Source organism: Leopardus geoffroyi, chromosome A1 (assembly GCF_018350155.1).
Source record: "Leopardus geoffroyi isolate Oge1 chromosome A1, O.geoffroyi_Oge1_pat1.0, whole genome shotgun sequence".
NCBI classification, from domain to species: Eukaryota; Metazoa; Chordata; class Mammalia; order Carnivora; family Felidae; genus Leopardus; species Leopardus geoffroyi.
The window spans coordinates 238,618,619-238,625,785 of record NC_059326.1 but is presented as its reverse complement, the minus strand read 5'-3'; positions in this window follow the sequence as shown (position 1 = coordinate 238,625,785).

Genomic DNA, 7,167 nt, shown 5'->3' with positions numbered 1-7,167 from the left:
GAGTGTGTTCGCGGGCGTGTGCACGTGTGAGTGTGCTCGCGGGCGTGTGCATGTGTGCGAGTGTGTCCGTGAGCGTGTGCACCTGTGTGAGTGTGTTCACGGGCGTGTGCACGTGTGAGTGTGTTTGCGGGCGTGTGCACGTGTGAGTGTGCTCGCGGGCGTGTGCATGTGTGCGAGTGTGTTTGTGAGCGTGTGCACCTGTGTGAGTGTGTTCGCGGGCGTATGCACGAGAGTGTGCATGCTGGGGGGACGAGTGTACACGAGAAGGTGTGGGGCTTCTCCGGGAGGGCCAGCCTCTGGGGTGCGGAGTGACTGAAGACCACGCTGCCTTCTTCCCAGGCTGTTGCCGAACCCGGGCTGCAGCCCTGGCGGGTCCACGTGCAGTCCGGCGTGGTTTCTGGAATTCTGACAGCTTCTGCACAGGGCTCCGCGGGTCAAGTTCCAGGCTCTGGCCGTGATTGAGCCGGCAGCGCCCCCTGGTGACGCCTCACCTGCACACGGGCCCCGCTGAGGCGCCGGTTTGGGAAGCAGCTGATGTGTGTCTCAGAGAGCGCCGGGGAGGCGGCCGGGCCCTTTACCCCCCACCCCCAGCGTGCCTGGCCAGGTCCATGGAAGGACGAGGAACAAGCACACCCAGCAGCGGGCAGACCACTGGCCGCAGTTTTTACCTCAAAAGACCCTCTGTGTCCCCGAAGACTTCTTAGCCTCGGGGCCTGCCGGTCAGCCAAGCTCTCCCCTGGGAGGACCGGCCAGAGGCTGCCCCAGACCGGCGAGTCCCAAGAGAGCCGAGCGGGGGACAGGCCACCCAGCCCCCAGGAGCCGTGAGACCCGGCAGAGAGCAGTGGGGGGCTCGGTGAGGGGGGGCTGGAGTCAAGCAGGGTCCTGTGTGCCGACAGGGGAAGGCCGGTGCTGTCCTCGGCACGACGGGACACGGCTGGCAACGTTTTGGGTTTATCGTAGGGATAAACACTCACTCTGTTGCACCCGTGAAGCCAGTGGCCAGGGGAAGACACAGAACGTCACTGGCACCCCAGGAATCCCCTGCTCCCTCCCAGTCTGGGGGTGGGGACAGCTCTTACCCTGAGCCTACCACCCTCGCTCAGCTGTCCCTCCTCTCGTATCTCAGACTCAAACACACACGTGGGGTCTTACAGTGATTGCTCCCTTGTATCTGGCTTTGGCGTGACACAGAGTTCGTGAGGGTCTTTCTTCGAGCCACGTGAGCACAGATTGTCCACTGCCACGTGAGTGAACCACTGTCACTCCTCTGCTGTGGATGGGCATTGGGGAGTTTCTGCTCTTGGCTGAAGACAGGCGCTGCCATGAACTTTCTAGCACGTCTGTGGCCGGACACGGGGGCGTATTTGCTGGGAATACACCGTGTGGTTGTCTGAGTCACGGCCCCCGAAGGGGCCTGCGTCCTAATCCCGGAAGTCTTACGTTCCCTTACATGGTTTGGGACTTTGCAGATGGCAGTAAGTTAAAGCTGTAGAGACGGGCAGATCGCCCTGGATTGTCTAAATGGGTCCCGAATGCTAGTCCCCCCAGATTCATATCCTTTTCCAGACCTTGGAATGTGACCTTCTTTGGGAGAAAGACACCCTCACGGATGTAATTGGTTAAGATAAGGCCATCCTGGAGGGAGGTGAGCCCTAAATCCAGTGACTGGTGTCCTTACAGGAAGGGCAGAGAGCGCCACAGGAAGACAGACCCAGACACAGGCAGAGATGGGGGGCTTCGCATCTACGAGCCAAGGGGCGGGGCCAGGCAGCAGCGCGAGAAGCCGGAGGAGAGACAGCCGGAGCAGATTCCCCTCCGAGCTCAAGGGACCAAACCTCGACACCCTCCGATTTCAGACTCTGGCCTCCGGAACGGTGAGGGGACAAGCCTGTGTCATTTGGGGCGTCCAGGTTTGGGGTGGTTACTGCGGGGTCACAGGTGGGCGGGTCTCACTTTGGTTCCACCATGTGGCGTCCCGGTGGCCGCGAGGGTCACCCAGCCTGTGGCGGGCAGGGTGCTCCTCCTGCACGACCCTGACGGCTCCGAAGGTAAGCGGCTTGTCAGGCATCAGCCGTCTCTTTCCAAGGATCGGCTCAGTTCTTTGCCTATTTTCCTGGCATTTTAACCCTCTTGGGATGTGTATTCATTTTTTTTATACTTTGGTGACTTCTGTGAAAATTCATTTGAACTTGGCATTTTGGAACCGCCATTAAAAAAATGTTTATTTATTTTGAGAGAGGGAAAGCGCCAGTGGGGGAGGAGCAGAGGGAGGGAGAGAAAGAATCCCAAGCGGTCTCCACGCGCAGCAAGGAGCCCAACGGCAGGGCTCAGTCCCACAACCTTGAGATCACAACCTGAGCCAGTGTCGAGACTTGGATGTTTAACCAACTGAGCCACCCAGGTGCCCCTTGGAGCCACCATTTTTTAGGAGCCATCCTAAAGATCAATTTCTTGTGCGACAGGAATGTGACTCTGAAAAGTAAACGAAATCTTCACAGGATTCCCATTGCAATCTCGGCTTAGATTTTGGTGCCTGATGCCGCTCACGCCCAGCCAGACCCCTCCTCACGTGCATCTTGCACACCAGAGCCCTCGGGAAGATGCTTTCCTGTGGAGTCTGCTGACCTGGGGTGCACGGTGAGTTGGCTCCTGTCTGCAAAATATCCAGACTGAAGCTTGCCACTTTTGGTTCACAATCGGGGGTCTCTGAGACCGTGCTGTCCCCGTGGACCGTGCTGTTCCCGTGGACTGGGCTGTTCCTGTGGATGCTGCTGTTCCCGTGGACCGTGCTGTCCCTGCAGTGCTTGTGTTCGTGCGTGGGGCTGTTACTGCCCGTGTGCTCGTGTTTGTGAACAGAGACGTAAACGGTCACACGGCTAAAACACATCTCAGTGAATGGAGCTCAAACCCTATTTTCTTTTCGTTTCGGGTTGTCTGTGAGAAGACATTGAAAGACACTGAAATCGGGTAGGTAATTAATTCACACGCACCTACCAGAGAAGAAAGAACGCACAAATTATTTGTAACATTTTGTAACCACTGAAATTAATGTAGCGTGAATTTGTCATTTCCACCCAACGTTACAGATTTTCTATATTATAATTTAATCTTTTTAATGTAAAAAGAATAGGAATTTTGCCCTTTCTGGCCTCTCGGGAGGCAAGAACCAGTGTATCTAATTATCTGAACACACGAACATAAAGGAAGAGCGAGCAGTGAAATTATACATCGGCCGGAACGACTCCCTGTTTTCTGATTAAACTCTCTTTCTGGAGCCCTTAGCGATCATGTGGCCCCGTGTTCGTAGTAATTGCATGTGTCAAAGCAGAGGCTTTGTGTAAATGGGACCGAGCGAGTTACAATCTTAATTTAGAAGGAGGCAAGCGCGCCCCAGCTCCTGGCGGCTGGCGTGGGGGCCTGGCGGGAGCCGAGGGCAAAGGCCCCGGGCGCCGGGTGGGTGGCGTGGATGGTGCGGGGCCTCGGCCGGCCGCATCACAACAGAGGGATTTCTCGGGGAGAGAAATGCAATTTGCGGACACAGGGCCGGCCCCCTGCTGTCCCCCGATTACGGCCGCCTGATTTCATCCGTGGCTCAGGGCAGTGAATTTCGACTGCGACGCAGTGTTGACCTTCAAAACCGCGAGGCCTTAAATGAGATCTTTTTGACGAACGTGAGTCTTAGAAACAAAACAAAATTCCGTTTTTTAACTTTTAAAATGCTCCCGAGAGCCAGGGAGAGGGCGTTTCTCCCCTCTCTCCTCTCTCCTCCCTCAGGGGGTCCCAGCTTGCTGGTTTCTTCCCCGCACATTGAGGATTTTTGTCTTTGAAGCGTCTTTCTCCCGGAGGACGGGCTTGATTGCTTCCAAACGGGGGCCGCGGCTCCGGCCACCAAAGGGACGGTCCAGCAAGAGCGCTTCTCTCTCCAAGGGGGCGGGGCTTGTCGCGAGGCCCGGTCAGGAAGCGCGGACGTGCCCACAGACACTCGGGGACACGGCGGCCACGCGGGCACAGGGTCTCTGCCGCTTCCCCCCTGCCCCGCCGGCCGGGCAGGTGTCTGCTTCACACGGGCGGCCTTCCCGCGGGCAGGGCGACCCCGCAGCCGGGCTCCCTTCCGTGGCCGTTTTCTTGCGGCCTCCCCTCGTGGCCACCCAGGAGGCCAGAGTTCCCCGCCCCCCCCCCCACCCCCCGTCTAAACAGGGGAGGCAGAGTGTGGTGGCAGGATTTGGTGGGTTTGAGACATGACCTCCGCCTCCTTCCGCTTGGGCCGCCGGAACAGAACCCACAGACCCGGCGCCTGGCCAACAGACACTTCGTCCAGGTTCTGTAGCCGGACGTCCAAGATCATGGTGTTAGCAGCATCGAGCTCTGGTGAAGGCTGTTCTGGCCCTGGACGGCTGCCAGCTTGCTGGGCCCTCACCTGGCAGAGAGAGAGAGACGGAGAAGGAGACGGAGACACAGAGAGGGAGACAGAGGGAGACAGAGAGAGGGAGGGGGAAAGACAGAAGGAGACAGAGGGAGAGAGAGGGAGGGAAAGAGAGAAGGAGACAGAGGGAGAGAGAGGGAGGGGGAAAGGGGCAAGGAGACAGAGGGAGAGAGAGGGAGGGGGAAAGAGAGAAGGAGAGGGAGAGAGAGGGAGGGGGAAGAGAGAAGGAGACAGAGGGAGAGAGAGGGAGAGGGAAAGAGAGAAGGAGACAGAGGGAGAGAGAAGGAGGGGGAAAGAGACAGAGAGTCAGGGGGAGAGAGGGAGAGATGGGGAGACAGAGGAGGAGAGAGGGAGAGAGTCCGGGGGAGAGACAGAGGGAGAGCCAGGCGAAGAGAGACAGAGAGAGGGAGAGAGCGTGCCATGGTGCCCCTTCGTGTCAGGGCCACAGCCTCAGGGCCTCATCGAACCTGGGTGACCTCCTATCTCCAAACGGGGGGACGCGGTTCAGTTCCCAGCAGCTACTTGGCAGTTAGGTGAATATTGGAGACACTTGGGCGGCCTGGGGGCTTTGGTACCAGGCCTGCTCGTCCCGTCTGACCCTGGCTGGGTGGGGGCCGTCACCACCCAGGTCCTGCCCTCGGGCCAGGCGTCTGACGGAGGCGGGCACTGCCATCTGGGACATGGGGGCAGCGAGAGCACGCCCAGGTCAGCGGGAAAGGCCACGTGGAGCTAGGGCCGCAACCAGGGAAGGGAGTTAGAAGTTGGCGAACACAAGTGGCCCCAGTTTGAGGACAGTCTGACATCCGTGTCCTTCCCCTGCTCACGCAGACTCTCCAGCCACAGTTGTGGCCGGGCTGTGGACGGAAAGCCTCAGCTGGGGCCGAGCCCCAGCAGGCTTACGGGGCGGGGGGGGGGGGACCCAGGGACGGGCAGGTTCACACCCAGGGCCTCGGCCACGCTCTGGACCCTGTGTGCCTGTGCACGTGTGTGCAGACGCGTGTGTGCAGGCGTGTGTAAGCGTGTCCGTGCGTGCAGGTGCAGGTGTGTGCAGGTATAGGTACTGGGTGTGTACACGTGTGCAGGTGCGTGTGTATGCGTGCGTGTGCAGGCGTGTACAGGTGTGTGCGTGTGTGCGGGCGTGTATAGTCGCTTGTATCGAGGAATAGGGCGGGAAACATTGTTACTTTTGGCAACAACCCAGGCGAAACCGGGCAAGTAGCACAAATTCAAATGCTGGGGGGGGGGGTGGCTGGCGCCTCCCTGGGATCATCAGGTGTAACGTTTCAGCTGTGATGTTTGCAGACTCGAGGGGGGAGGACCGGAGGACGGTGGGTATCGGGGCCTGTGACCCCCTCCCGCGCCAGCCCTCGGCCACCACCGCCATACCGCTCCGTCTGCCAGCGCCCACGCGGTGTTCTCACACGCCCGGATCTCCCACCCTGCAGGCGAGCGCCAGCCCAGACGACCCGCCTTACAAAGCTGAGTGATCAGAGGGCGACGTGGTCTGAGATTCCCAGGCCCGCGAGCTGGAGCCGGCTCCTCCCGGGTCCGCACCCACAGTCCTGCCCTCCGTGCCGTCCGGATGCCCCGCTCTGCGTGTGCAGGGAACAGCGCGTCCGTCTGGGCACTTTGCCCGCGCGGTGCCTTGCACAGCGTCTCGGTCCGGAGCAGCTGGACGGAGGGAGATGGTCTCCCGGCAGCTCGGGCTCTCGGCCGCCACGTCTTGTGCTCAACTCTGCCCTCCGTTCCCATTTGAGGCGAGGCCTTCGCTCCGAGATTCTCTAATACGGGACCTGTGGCCCAGGTGGCCGGGACCTCAGAGGCCGGCTCCCTCGGGGCACCCCCGCGAGAGGCTGCAGCCGGCAGGGGTGCTCCATTTCAGGGAGAGCGGCCCCTGCACGCCCCTCACCGGCACCCCGGCTGGCTTCCTGTGGGCCTCCCCTGCACTGGAGCCACCCCAGGGCCTGCAGGGTAGAGGTCAGTAAGGCCCGTGACAGTCTGGCCCCATCGAAACCCCGTAAGCTGCTGGCGACCTTCCCACAGCCCCAGTGCCCCCCTGACGTCTCCTCCTGCCCGGGGCCATCCCCCCGCGGGGTCAGCGTCCCCTCCCGGGCCCGATGGCGGCAGCTCACGTTCACGGGGGTGGGTGATGTCTGGCCCTGGGCTGCCCGTGCCCTGCCTGGCGGGTGGCTCTCAAGGAGGAGTGGGGCTGGTTAACCCATGTGCCCAGGGCCTCTGGGCCGGGCACGGAGCCAGCGCTCAGGGGATGAGCCGCGGCTCGGACGCCTTCCTTCCCGTCAGTCCTGCCCGTGGGACCCGGCAGCGACGAGTCTACTCATCTCCACGTGGGGGCTCCCCAGATACTTGGAAATGGCCACTTGTTCCCCACATTAGTCCCGGAGGGCGGGGGTAGGAACACCGCAGTGGGCGCCCTCAACAGTAGGAAGTCATTGTCTTTCACCCGGTGGTCCCGTGGTCCCTGGGTGGGATGTCCAGAGGCAGGCTTGGCGGGGGGGGGGGGGGGGGAGGGTGGGCAGGCTGGTTCCTGAGGCTCCTCTCCTGGGGGCATAGACTGGCTCCTGCCCTTGTGTCCTGACCGCCTCTCCTACAAGGACACCCGTCCTGTGGGATCAGGGCTGCCCTAGCGACCTCGTTTTGCCTTAATCACCTCTTTAAGGACTGTCTCCAAATAGAGCCCGTTCTGAGGTGCCGGGGGCTAGAGAGTCAACGTATGAATTTTGCGG